Below are 15,588 nucleotides of genomic sequence, written 5' to 3' on the forward strand. Positions count from 1 at the left end.
GGCAAACATGAATGATGGAAAATATGAGTAGTCATTAATAACAATAAATTCATTTATGTGCATGTTATCACATGTTTTCCATGAATTACCTAATTCTAATTCATATAACTCTCATTGCATCACATTCACAAGGGGTAAAATGTCACACCCTTTGTTAGGCAGCCTCTAATCATATTTGCTTGTTTTCAATTCTAAGTCTAAGAAGACTAAAATTGGTTTTGGGTGCTCTTTCTAGTTAACAAAGATTGAAGATGGTGTTCTTGCCCTAGGATAAACAAAGATTGTAAAAGGTGCTCTTGCTCTATATGGAACAAAGATTGTAAAAGGGTGCTCTTGCCCCGTAACAAAGATAATATGTCAAGACCCCAGTTTTCACAGGCTTGGTGGGGGCCACATTACAGACATCCAACCGAGACACATGATAGTTCTTCTTAGTATCAATCTGATTAAAAGCCATTAAAAACAATAGTAAACTAAATGCCTCCAAGGATTAAGATAGATGACCTATTTAACAGTTTGTCTCATATACATATGTACACATTCCAAAGTCCTGTTCAGATTTCACTCAAATTTTCAGCAATATCTAGTTAAGTACATTTATTCTCAAAAGAAATATATACATTCCACAAACTAGTTAAACAAACATTAGTTGCAACAAAAACAAAAAGGGTTTCTGTCTTCTACTTTAGAAGTGTTGTTGGGTAGTAGCACCCTTACCCTTGTCATGTATCTGGGGACCTGTCAATATTTATAATTGTGAAATCCAGCCCTATCCTTACCCTGACTTAGAACCCTTGATGTCACATCCGAAACTCAGAGAGTTTCAATCCGAAACTCAGGGCTTCGATCATCCGTTTTCAATTTGAATTTTGAATGATCATAGTCCGAATCTCAAATCTATTACTCCCATAACCACGGGTGATACTAAACCTAAACAAAGACATCAAATTGGTTATCCAGAAACCTCCCTCTTGATTAGATCAGTCCTTTTCATGAAAGCAGGGTTTTGTTTTCGGATCTGATCTCACCAAGATTAACAAAAAGGTAGGCGATGCAATAAGAGGATTAAGAACAATCAAAGAGAAGTACAGATCTACTTTTATCATAGCAAGGGGTGAAGCATAAGTTAACAGGGAATCACTTACCTCAACTAGATTGACTATGAATGACAGTAGAACCTTCTGGGACTCTAACAAAACTTTAGATCTGCTTTTGGCACTTCTCCACAGCCGTCTAACCTCCAAAAATGGTAACGACGATAAAATATTCGTGAAATTGGCGAGGGTTACTATTTATAGAAGTTAGGGGGCAAAATAGGGCAGAATCCCGCAACCAGAACCAGGCGGTCGCTTAAGGCGGTCGCTTGGTTCAATCGACGGCCACTAGCAACCGCTCCCATGTATTTTGCCATACAAGGGTGCTTTGCTAGGGGGTTGATGTCCAAGTACAACCTAGCCCTAAAGAAGACATGGGGGAGGTCTTACCTTCATTCCGGACATCTCCAGACATCACTTGCCTTCCAGAAGTCCAACTACCAAGCAAAGCAGGCTCTTCAACAAGAGAATCCAGATCCATGGGCTCAGGGTATGGATCATGGACTTCTATCCGGACACTCCACAAATTTACCCGACTAGACCTTCGGGTTCTCGTACATGCAATATGGATCTCGGGTTAGAAATATGGGGGTTGTTACAGGGCCTGCTGTTGCTGCATCATATTGGTCATGATGCTAGCAATATCTTTGAAACTTCCGATCTCGGGGGCATTAGGAACGCCATTTGTTGTATGGCTATCCTCTTGAGTTTGCTGGTCGGAGCCCCCAGGCAGTGCTTCTTCATTCCCGGTACTACTGGAGCCAACAAAGCAATTTCTAAGAAGGACCATTCTGCAAAAAAATCAAAGATAAGGACACCAAAATTCGAATCAGTCAATAACAAATTGATCAATGATTAGGATACTCAAATGATGGTTAAAACTATCAACATAGCAAAGAAATAATCAAACATTGATCAAAATCCAAAAAACTCCAACCACAAATCAAAATTTCTTAAAATTGGCCCAAGGCAGAAAAATGACCTTTCTTGGTCGATGCTTCTTGGTCGATGGCATCAACCAAAGAGAATCGACCAAACCAGTCTGCGCGAAAAATCAGATTAAAGGGCCCACTTCCTCATTTCATTTTCATTTCATACACTTCCATTTCGAGTTTAGCTCTAGGGAAATGATTTTTCTAGGGTTTCTAAGGGTTCTAGGGCTGATTCAAGGCTTCAACAACACTTGTAATCTTTCTTTGATCATCTACACAAGTAAGCCTTCTCTTTCTTCTCTCTTCTTTAAAAAAATCAAATACCATTGTTATGATTTTCTTCAAAATTGAATAATGCTTGTTGCTAATGGTTAGAATCATGCCTAGGGATGTTTAGAAACATGTTCCCATTAGTTTCCAAACAAATCCATGCTTAAAACACGAGATTGCACACACTTTGGTTCTAAAATCACTATTCATCTTCACCAAATTTCCAACTTTGCGAACACTTGTCCCATTTTCAAACCAAATTGAATTTTGTCACGAAACAAATTCCTACATGACTGATTTACTATGGGGAAGGTGTTCCCACTCTTCGTTCATTCAAATTCCAATTTATAATTGTTGAATTTTCACGTTCATAATACCAAATTGATTGATTTTCACCAAACAAACCATCCCAACATGTTTATCCATGTCTTATGCACATGCTAGTATGTTTGAATCGCAATTTCGCAGAAATCGAAATTTTCTGAAAAATTACGCAAATGCCCTTCATCTATCAAATACACACAGGGACTAATCCAAAAGCAATTTCCTCTTTGTTTCAACAGATTCACTATGCCTAGAGGAGGGCGGCGAGCTGATAGGGTCGAGGACATGTTCCACGGCCAGTGGTACAGACGAGGATCATTTCACCACTCCTATGACCGATTTTCTAAATGAGTATTACTTTCACGATATACCGATCGAGCACGGCCGGTTGGTTGTCTTGGATGATTTAAAGGCATTCCGTATACGGGAGAGACTGGAGGCTATGGATTGGCTACACTTGCACACTACAGCGTATCCGGTCTATCCAGATCTTGTTAGGTACTTCCATAGTAACCTGACCTACCGCTTCAAGGATGACCCACGAGATGGTTCTAGGATCGTCATCGACTCTATGGTTGGGGGCAAGGAGATCAGTTTCACTACTAGGACACTGGCTCGCATTCTGAATGCTTCGATCATACGGGATTCCCGCTGGCACAAACATCACCGAGGCTCTTCTTCCACACGAGTCACGCGAGGTATGCATGACTCTATGGGATGACATTGACTGTTATATGCCTTGGAGTGGCACTGTGATGCGACCTTCAGCTCGGGTTATCGCTCGCATCATTGGGTGAAACATTATCCCGAAGGCAGGGCACCACAGCAAGGTGTCCGTGATGGAGGCATTGGTCATCTACAACATGTACACTGGAGTGCAGATAGACTTAGCCTACATCATGTAGAATGTCATGATAGATCGAGTTGAGTTTCCTGGGGTCTAGGAACTTGGCTTTTGGTCGACGACACGCATTTTCGAGCACTTCAATGTGAACCTGGAGGATACACCAGTGATTCAGGGCCAAGATATAGATGAGGACATCGGTTCATGGTTGATCGGGAAGATGGGGCTTCGTGATGCAGCTAGATCAGAGGATGAGGGTGACATTGCTAAGGCATCTGGGGATGGTGATTAAAAGGATGAGGATACCGACGGTAGTGATGATGATGATGGTGATGAGCATGGAGATGATCATGATCATGATGGAGTTCCAGCTCCGGGTGAGGATGATATTGATGGTCAGGGAGATGAGGATCGGACTCAGGATGGGATTTCGAGGCACGAGGAGATTCCCACTCCACGATTCTTCGAGGTTGGAGATCCATCTCATACGACTTTTGAGGCTCCAGGTGTGGCTTCTCATCAGTCATCAATTCATTCCATACTTGAGAGGATCGAGCCTCATCAGGAGGTTATAGAGTCTGGACAGAGGAGGATAGAGTCTTACATGTGCACCCTAGGTGAGCGGTTTGCACGACTGGAGGAGTTCAGATCTAGGAGGGATCAGACAGATTGTCGGAGTCGATCACCTAGATAGATAGTACTAGGAGTTTCCTTTTATGCTTTCTTAGATTTATTTCCTTTCAGACTTGTACAAACTTCTTATGTGATTAATGAAGCTCAGTTGTTTTGCTTATGTTATTGTGTCTTATTCAACAATCAATTTATGCTTCATTAATTAGGTTGCTAGTTCAGGTTATCTATTATTCACTTCTAAGAGCACTTGAGTCACTTTTGGATCTGTGACTCGGAATGTTCCGTTATTGTTTATGTGGTTGGGGTTCCACTTGATCATGGGCTCTGATACCACTCTGTCACATCCACCCAGTTGGTACCCTACCTGGCATACTTGGGTATGTGATCCACAGTCCAAGGATCAAGCATCGAGGGACCATGCCTCCCATATACGCGATAACACAATCATTAACAATAATAATCAAGGTAAAAGGAAATAAATAAAAGATATCATGAATAAGATACGAATAGATAATTAGAGTGCGGAATGAAATGATACCAAATGTATAAGTGTAATCAAAAGAAAGAGAGAGTGAGCGGAAATCACTCCCTCAGTGGCAGCGGAAAAGTAGTAAGAAATCAAGTTAAGTTACAATCCCACATCTAAAGAGTAACTCAGTGAAAGTTAATTACATATCCCAGTGTTTAACAAAATCCAAGGGGTGGGGGACTAGACTAGGGTTTCCTCTACTCTAATAAGTACATCCTCATAAGTGTGGACGAAGAAAGCCCAACACGGCCGTTCCCTCACCACTATGGGGCTAACCCTGGTATGCAGTGTAATCCTCCTCGGCACCACAACCCTGATCTTCATAGTAGTTACCACCTTGAGGGTAGTATGTGGAATCATAGTCCGTCTCATAGGTCGCACCATCAGAGTCTTTAACACCTGTGGGATAATCTAACAAACATTTGCACAAAAGGAATGAGTTCGAGAGAACTCAGCAAGGTATTAAATCCTTAATACATAAACCATATGAAACAAGTCATAACATGATGCAATATGGCATGAAACACATGATGCAAGTATGATTCTAACTCTATGTATGTTGGTCTCTATGGTAGACATGCTTTAAGTCATAGCACCATACTTTTTTGGGTAGGTCGCACTCACACCCTCAACCATTTAAGATATCTTGGGCTGCCGGTTGGTAATGGGTCCTGCATCCCTCTCAAACAGTCCATGGCTGGGGTTTCAGTCACCGCTCTCTCACCTCACCATTTGGTCTAAGTATTGGCGCATGTCAAGGTAAAGCCTAGCCCAATGCAAGTCATCTACTCAGTCATATCAAGTCAGATCCGGATACGTCCATTCATCCTCAACCATTTAAGATATCTTGGATTCCTTTCTAGTATCCTTCACACTAGAGTCAGCGTATTCCCTCTAGGACTACGGACTCATCAACCCTATTGGTCATCCACAAATAGTAGACGGGAAGCTCCAACGTCCCCTCACGGATCATTTCACCGGTCTTGAGTGCCCATGAGCCCAAGTCTAGCCATTTGCAACTCTACCAATAAATGGCTCTCACAATGTGATTCATGACCTCTCATGGATCATTTCACCGGTCTTGATTGCCCACAAATCCCCACTGCTACCACGGATTGTTTGGTCTCAATACCCTTCCGATTCGGGTCTGACACGACAAGGACATCCTAGCCATACTACTAGACAATCCTATGTATGTCATCCAATAATCCGGGAAAGTGTTGATGGGCACCTTCGGAGAACATCCCATACTATTCCCTCAAATGTCCAAGAACGGAAGCGTCAATAGGACACTCCCAATCCCAAATTATACCTATCCAAACACATTCTTCATATCATCTTACCATACCCAAATGATACATCATCATAGAGAGGTTAACTCATCACATCGCATAATCAAGTGTATAAATAAATAACAAGAATTAAAAGACATAATAAATGGGAGTAAATAAACATAATGTTACTGTTACAAGATACCTACAGTAGTCATATGATGTCTAAATACAAACAATGAGTTAAGCCTATCAAGTTGTTAACATCAGTGTATAAATCACATAGTCTATGTCATAAGGATATAACCGTTCTTAACTTACGCTGTGATGATGACGATCCAAAGGTCACACAAGAATGATCCAATGATGGCAATAAGACCCTAGACAAATATAAATGAAAGATTAGAGAAGAAATCGGGAAAATCGGAGGTCAAACGGGTCAAAACGGCGAAGGACACAGTTCAGCAGCATGTTTGGTCGATGCTCTTGGTAAATGGGATCAACCAAGACAGTCTCAGTGTGAAACCCAGCCCTAACCTTGACCCGGAAACCTTGTTGTTTGTAGGTCCGATGACCCGAAGTAAAGTAAGAAGTCAGCTTTGGGCCATCCCAGTAGAGGACTTGGTGTCTGGCTTTGAATCCATGAAGGTTGATGATGAGGTTCTATTTATGGAAACTGAATCCTGATGAAGATCTAATTAGTTGATGGACTTGGAGTGCTCTCTATCTTGGTTTGAAGGCATTTCTACCTATTAGGTAAGTCACTTGACTTGTGTGCAAAACCCCTTTAGGTTTGGATTTGATCTGGACCTTCAATTCCCTGTTTTGGTCTTGCTGTCAGCATTGGTCGACTGATTGGTCGACTGGGCCAGTCGACCAATCCACTCGACCAATGAGTGCTGTCTTTGGCAATTAGGTTGATTCTTGCTCTATTTAAGTCCAACCTCGAGTCCACTTCGTATTTGCTGCCTCCAAACCCTCTGGAACGAACCAAAGACCTCTGCAAGTCATCTCTCTTGCATCATTGGTGTTTTCTTGACGGATCTTCGTCGGAACTCTTCTTTTTGCATCAAAAGGTATGTCTACTCTCTCTTCTTCTCCTCCATCTTTGTTTTTCTTTCCTTTTTGAGTTGAGACAGTAGAAGAGATGCTGCATCCTCTGTTGCAAACATCTCTGAACATGTTCTCATGATCATCCTAAGGATTTAAGGCTAGAACAATGATCTTAACCATGATCATTGCCAGCTTTTGAAGGATTCATGATCAAACCATGATTTAATCTCTGTTAATCTTCTAATCTGAATTCTGATCTCTTTGGATCTTCTTTCATTGATCATGTTAGTGGTTAATGGTTGTGTTTTCTTTCCATGATCCATAATCCATAGAATTCTAGTTGTTCTCTTCTACCTTACTATGTGTTCTTCATGATGCATGATAGTTACATATATGGTAGGTTTTATTTCCTTATTTAGATTTATGCTTCTAAGCCTTATTCCATGAAGACCTATGCATGTTTTCATGTTTTCATTACCGAAAGCAATGATCCATCCTCCTATAGTTCTTGTCTTCGTTTTCTATTTCAAATTCATCAAGATCCATGTTTGAGTTAATTATGGTAACTTTTTGTTTCCTAATTTGGATCTTGATACCTTGATTTGATTAGTGTTTTGAGGTCCCCTATATGCTAGAATACTACTGATGTAGTCTACCCCTTGATTAGTACCCTTTTGAACCACCAAATTCGGATTTCATATCTTAAAACTCCGATTTTATAGGTTATCGTCCGCATTGGTCGACTGATTGGTCGATCGGACCACTCGACCAATCCACTCGACCAATGAGTACAGCAACTCCAGATTTGGTCTGTTTCGGATGTTTTGATATCTTTTCTGTTAGGGATCCTTCCTAATATGTTGTATATACTTGTTTAGGACCTTCTTCTCAAGTTTGCCAAGATCTTACTTGATTTCTTAGGATTCTTTGCCAGTTATAAAAGGGTAAGGATGGTTATTTCCTTAATTACATAGATAGCATGAATCTAGTTTCTATATTTGAATATCATTAATATGTTTCCTAAATTAGATTCTTACAATGATATACTACTGTTGCATAACTTTGATTACAGTAGCATTACTTATTCATATTGAATTGATTCATGTATGATTTACTTACCAATGTTATACAAGTGATTGTAATACTGATTTCTTTCCATATATGGAGTTACCATATATGTGATGATATGAATTGTTGCATGTGTATGCTTACGTATGGTTTGGAAAGGAGAGGTGTCCTTTCGACACTTCTGTCCTTGGACTACTACGGGAATATTATGGGATGTTTCCGGAGATGCCCTCTGGACACCTTCCTAAACTGTTGGATGACATATCTAGGATTTGTCTAGTAGTGTTTGGCTAGGATGTCCTGTTATGTCGACCCTAATCGGAGGGGTATTGAGACCGAACGACCCGTGGTAGCAATGGGGATTCATGGGCGCTCAAGACCGGTAACCAACCCGTGAGAGGACAGGAATCACATTGTGGGGGCCATTTATTGGTAGGGTTGCATATGATTAGACTTGGGCTCACGGGCGCTTAAGACCGGTAACCAACCCGTGAGAGGACGTGAGAGCTTCCCGTTTACCATATGTGGATGATCAATAGGGTTGATGAGTCCGTAGTCCGAGTTGGTCGGTGCCATAGGATACGCCGACTCTAGTGTGAAGGATACCGGAAAGGATCGTCGGGGACGAGGAATGGAAGTATCTGGATCCGACTTGATGTAACCAAGTAGAAGACTTGCATTTGGCTAGGTTTTACCCCGACATGCGCCAAGACTTATACCAAATGGTTGTGAGAGAGTGTGTTGACTTAACCCCCTGCCAAGGTTTGTCCTGAGGGATGAAGGACCCATTACCAATCGGCTGCTCAAGACCCGTGAAATGATCCGTGAGAGAATCCAAGATATCTTAAATGGTTGAGGATGTGAGTGGACTTTCCTAATGAAGTACGGTGCTATGACTTAAAGCATGTCTGCCAATAGAGACCAGCATACATAGAGTTAGATTCATTCATTCATTGTTTGTCTCATATCATATTGCATTTATGTTTGTTCTGAATCCCGCCATTTATGTTATTATGGATTTTAACCGCCTTACCGGGTTTCTTTGAAACTCATTCCTTTATTGTACAATGTTGTTAGACTATCCTGCAGTCTTGAGTACTATGACGGTCCCTATGAAGAAGCGCAAGGCGAAGAGGCATATCTCCAGGAAGGTGATTGCGGTTACCACAATTACTCTGAAGATCCCACGAGTGGTTATGCTCCGTACGATGCTTAGTCCGACCATTGAGTGGAAGCGTCCTTGTGCTATTTATGAGATCTATACCTACAAGGATGTCGTCTATAAAGTGGAGAATAATTTAGTTACCCAATGTACTTGCTACTGGGATTAGATTTTGTCTAGTTTATTCTTTAGAGCTACTTTTCCGCTGGATGTAAAGTGGGATTTTTGCTTCACTTTACTTATCTGTTTGATACTCTGATTATATCTATTATTCTGATTCGTTTATGATTCATTCTTTCATTATTGGATCTATGATTTATCTTCCGCACTCTTGTTATGATTGTTCATGATTATGTTATTGTTTATGTGGGAGGTTGATCACTCGATACCTGATCTTCGGGCTGTGGATCACACTCTCGGGTATGCCAGATAGGGTACCGGCTGGGAGGGCGTGACACTCAGGCTGCATATTGGATTTTGGGGATTTTGGTCCAAAATCGGTCTTCCGGGGCTCGGATCGATCCGGAACTTGGAGGGATGGTTAATAACATTATATGAACGCTACAAATCAAGAAATTAACACAATCTAAAGGTCTAATTAGAAAGCCCCAAATTGGACTACTAAGTTCTATAGACAACAATCAAAGCATGGATTGAAATCAAATGCATTTGCATTGGAAATGCATGAATTAGCTAGGGGAACTAATAGGGATTGGGTTAGAATCATATGCAAGCAATAAATATAGACATAGCACACTATATACTTCAGTTTAGGACAAGGATGCATGAAGTTAAGAAGAGAATTAAAGGATTGCATATGCAAGGCTTGAAATGAGAGCATATCATCAATGGAAATGGAATAAGATCAATGGTTAGCTAAGAGTGTACACTTGGAGTGATGGTTGCAAGGTTACAACAACAAGAAAAGGAATAGAAAAGAACAGAATAGAGAGTGAGAGTGATGAATCATACCTTGTAGATGATGATTTAGACAAAGAACTATGATTATAGTGGAATATCCTTCACCAATATCAAGGAGGAGCTTTGGGGAACCTTCTCCACGTTCTCAGGTGTTGCAATGATTAGAATAGGGTTCAAAACACGAGGCTAGCATAAATAGGGTGTGGAATATTCCAAGGGAATCATTTCTCAAATCTGGGCAGCCTTGGTCCATGGGATCGACCAAGGAGGATCGACCATGCAAGTTTCAGCAGAAAAATCAGTACTAGTTCAGCAACTTCGGACAGGGATTCGGAAGGCTATACAGGGTCAAATTGAGTGAGGTTTTCTTCTACAAGTCAATCAAGAAGTCTAGTTTCGGGGAATACCTTTAGATTGTGCACGGGAGTTCATTAGGTACTTCAAATAGTTCATTTGGTAGGGTTGCAAATAGCTAGACTTGGGCTCATGGGCGCTCGAGACCGGTGAGTCATATCCGTGAGAGGACGTGAGAGCTTCCCGTCTACTATTTGTGGATGACCAATAGGATTGGTGAGTCCGGTGTGTAATATCCGTGACTCTAGTGTGAATGATACTGGAAAGGATCCCGGGATGGGAGGAATGGAAGTATCCATATCTGACTTGATATGACTGAGTAAATGACTTGCATTGGGCTGGGCCTTACCTTGACATATGCCAATACTTAGACCAAATGGTGATGTGAGAGAGCGGTGATCGAAACCCCAACCATGGATTGTCCGAGAGGGATGCAAGACCCAATTCCCCTCGGTGCTGAGTGACTGAGACTTACCTAAAGAAGTATGGTGCTATGACTTAAAGCATGTCTACCATAGAGACTAGCATTCATAGAGTTAGAATCATATTTGCATCGTGTGTTTCATATCATATTGCATCATGTTATGACTTGTTCTCATATGGTTTATGAATTATGGAATAACTACCTTGCTGAGTTCTTTTGAACTCATTCCTTTTGTGCAAATGTTTGTTAGATTATCCCACAGGTGTTGAAGACCTCGATGGTGCGACCTACGAGACGGACCATGATTCCACATACTACCCTCCAGGTGGTAGCTACAATGAAGATCAAGGTTATGGTACCGAGGAGGATTACACTGCGTACCAGGGTTAGCTCCACAATGGTGAGGGAGCGGCCATGTTGGGCTTTCTTTGTCTACACATACGAGGATGTACTTATTAAGATAGAGGAAACCCTTGTTTAGTCCCCCCACCCCCTGGATTTTGTTAAACACTGGGATATGTAATTAACTTTCACTGAGTTACTCTTTAGATGTTGGATTGTAACTGATATGGAGAGATTATGATCAGACCGGGTTCATACCTGGTCCGACCCTCGACCCCGGTCGAGACGGAGAGATCCGACTCGCTCCCGAGCGAACCGGATCTGGAAGATGGCTTGCTGAAGAAGAAAGCTTATTCGGCGGCTTTCTTCTTCAGCTGCAAGCGCGCCCTAATCCTACTTATGGATTAGGGTAATCACCCTAATAATGGCAGACTCGAATTGACGGCTGCGGATAATCATTATCGAAGGGATAATCATCACATAACCTAAAGGTTATCTCAGGAGTCCTCTACTAGTCCAAACTAGTAGAAGTCCATTGCTCAACGGATCTAACTGTTAGGATCCAACGACTACCCGAAGAAGGCTCGGGTGCATCCAACGAAGGAGATTCGAAGGTACACTCTATATAAACCTCACTACCATACAAGGTGAGGGGATCGAAAAAGAATACTATCTGAGACTCAGGTTCAGATACATATTGATAGACCTAAACTATCAGCGATCTGCTATCTAGATCACCTTTCCCAGTTCTTCATTCCTTAGCTCTGCGCTTCTAGCAGAGCCGTTTGTGATTAAGTTCATCAACTGACTTAGCCTTCGGAGGTGGATTCCCGACCCCAGCGGCCGGGCCACATCTGACGCTTTCGTTTTGTAGGACATCACGAGGAGATCTAAGGGCTGAGCTGATTTTGGACGCATCAATTGGCGCCGTCTGTGGGAAACAACTTGAAAAGCCATGGTGACTATATCAGCAGCCGCTGCACAACGCAATTCCGGTGTTCAGATCCCTGGAGTGAATAATCCAGATATTCCCCAGGAAAGCCAAAATCCTATCAAGGTAGATGGTGGTCAGGGAGGACGTAATCCTCCTCCTAATACAATCCAAGATCAATTGGATCAGGTAAAGATTCAAATCTTGGAGGTGAGCCAAGCACTCCGCATGCTCACCAGACGAGTGGTTTTACCACAAGAGCCTGATCAGCGCGATTCAGGGACACGTGCATTGCCACGTGACCGAGAGATTGGCTGAAGACCGGAATATCGATCAGAATTTCCGTGAAGGAGATCGAGGACTTAGGAGGATCGATAATCAACTGAAGCTAGACGATCGGTTCGACAGACCGCAAGAGAGTACAACTGATTCAAACACAAGGTTGGATACAGGGGTAAGAACTCACTCACCCACTGTCAGAAGAACCGTTCGTGATGATCGAGCAGTTCGCGACAAGCGGAATTCTTGGGAAGGACGGGCTGTTCGTGATGATTGAGTAGCACGGGATGATCGTGTTAATCGAGGTCGTGATCATATTGCTGAAGATCACCCGACCCAAATTAGTCAGGAATTGGCCAACATCAATGAGAAATTAGGGCAGTTGGCTAAGGGAAGAATAACTGAGGATATTTACTCAGTCATTCGGAAGACTCCCTTTGCCGAGCCAATTGCGGGATATCAGTTTCCCCGTAACTTCCGTTTGCCTACCTTTTCAACATTCGATGGCTCCGGAGATCCAACAGCTCACATCGGCTATTACCAACGAGACCATGGCGCTTTCGGGTAATTCGATGAAATTTTATGCGGGGTTTTTGGTTCATCACTTACTGGAGCAGCACAAAAGTGGTTTTCGAACCTCCCCTCTGGAAGGATCGTAAACTTTGACGAATTGGTGCACCAATTCATAGGGCGATTCCAGAGTGGAATACAGGTCAAGAAAACGGAAAAAACCTTGTTTACTGTCAAACAAGGAAAGAGCGAATCAATCAGAGAGTTTCTGAAAAGATTCAACAAAGTGACGATGGAGATAGAAAATTTGGATGAACAAGTAGCCAAAACTGCTCTATTCACGGGACTCACTAATCGGAAACTCCTGGAGTTATTACTACGGGATATGCCTGCGACTTATGCCGAGTTGGTACAGAGATGCCGAAGCGGCTGAAGTCATGGAGATTCTAGATGCGCGCCAAGGAGATAATAAAGTCTCCAATAAGGAACAAAAGGCTCCTGAGCAGAAGCAGAAGCCAAAGAAAAATGTTCGTGATCGGGTTGGAAAATCTCAGCCTTGGCGCCAAAGGTCCCCCGGTAAAAGTGAGTACACTCCATTGAATGCTCCTCGGGCTGATATTTTAAATATCCTCAAAAGAAAAAATATTTTAAAGTGGCCGCCTAAAATCTTTTGAAACCCGGAGAGCAGCAGGATCGAGAAAAGTATTGCCGATTCCACAAGGACTATGGTCATTATACTAATGATTGTCGTCATCTGAAGGTAGATATTGAGAGATTAATATCTCAGGGACATCTCATTCCGGTTTCGTTAGCAGAAGAAGGGAGGAGCCACGTGCGGCTGCTCCGAAAAGGGATCGTTCGGTTAGTTCGGAACGATCAAGGGAGGCCCCGAAATCTAAGAAGGGCAAGGAGGTGATTGAAGCTACTCGGTCACCAATCCTTACCATCTTCGGGGGACCAGAGCCCGAATCACTCCGGAGTCTGAAAACAAAATCCAAATTTGTTGGAACCGGAGAGACGCAGAAGCGGAAGAAGCTGAATGGTGAAGATTCTATCACCTTTAGCGAGGAAGACGAAAGAGATGTTTGTTTACCTCATGATGATGCTATAGTCATCAAGGTAGAGATTGCACGACGGGAAGTGCATAGAGTTTTGATTGATACAGGGTCTGCAGCTGACCTAATTTCCTACAAAGTGTATAAAAAATTGAAGGTGGATCAGGACTTGTTGAAACCTTCATCCACACATCTATATGGTTTTGCAGGGTCATCTGCAATGGCGGAAGGATCGGTCCAGTTGGATTTATCCATTGGAAGTTTTCCTAAGGAAACAACTGTCTGAATCAATTTTTTGGTGGTTCGGGAACTGCCAGCTTATAATATGATCCTCGACCGACCATCTTTATCCAAGATAGGTGCTATTGTTTCGACAAAGCACCTGAAGATAAAATTCCCGACTGATATGGGAATTGGTCAAGTCTCCTCTGACCAGAAGATCTCTCGGCAGTGTTATGTTGCCTATTTAAAAGACAAGGAGGGCCCAAGGAAGGTAACTGCCCTCCCCATAGAAGTTCGAGATGATCGGGAAGAGACAGAGATGTAAAGACCTGAACCAGTGGAGAAGCTGGAACAAGTCCAGCTGTGTACCGAGGATGAGAAAAAGATTACTTATATCGGGTCTGAACAGCTGGAAGAATTTAAAGATGAGTTGAAGTTTTTTCTTCAGCAGAATAAAGATGTATTTGCATGGTCTGCTGAGGACATGCCCGGAATCGATCGGGCCATTGCAGAGCACAAACTCTGGATAGACCCTAAGGTGAAACCAGTGATACAGAAAAGAAGAAATTTCTCCATTGAAAAGTATGAAGCCGTTCAAAGCGAAGTTGAAAAACTTAAGAATTCTGGTTTCATAGAACCAATTGAGTGCCCAACGTGGTAATGGTAAAAAAGGCGAATGGGAAGTGGAGGATGTGTACAGACTACACAGATCTTAACAAAGCTTGCCCAAAAGATTGCTACCCGTTGCCTCGGATTGACCTCTTGATAGATGCGACTGCAGGATATGAAACTTTAAGTTTCATGGATGCCTACTCAAGGTATAATCAGATCCTTATGAATAAGGAGGATGAGAAGTATACGGCTTTCATGACTGATCGTGAGAGCTATTATTACAAGGTCATGCCTTTTGGCCTGAAGAATGCAGGAGCAACATATCAGAGGGCCGTCAACAAGATCTTCAAAGAGCTGATAGGAAAGAATGTTAAAGCTTATGTTGACGACATGCTAGTGAAAAGCTTTACAAAAGCAAATCATATTGCAGATTTGACTGAGGTATTCTCAGTACTGCGGAAACATCAAATGAAGCTAAACCCAGAAAAATGTGCCTTTGGAGTCTCCTCGGGCAAATTTTTGGGCTTCATGGTATCACAGAGGGGAATTGAGGCTAATCCTGCCAAAATTCAAGCTCTGATTGATATGGGGGCTCCCAAAACTGTTCGGGATGTGCAGTGTTTAACAGGGAGAGTTGCTGCTTTAAATTGATTCATCTCCAAGTTTGGAGAAAAATGTTTGCCTTTCTTCAAGGCACTTAAAGACCTGAAGGGCAGTAAGGAAGCAAAGTGGACTAAAGAGTGCCGTAAAGCTTTCGA

Source organism: Hakea prostrata, chromosome 5 (genome assembly GCF_041222555.1).
Source record: "Hakea prostrata isolate BN-2017 chromosome 5, UWA_Hpros_2, whole genome shotgun sequence".
Taxonomy (NCBI): domain Eukaryota; kingdom Viridiplantae; phylum Streptophyta; class Magnoliopsida; order Proteales; family Proteaceae; genus Hakea; species Hakea prostrata.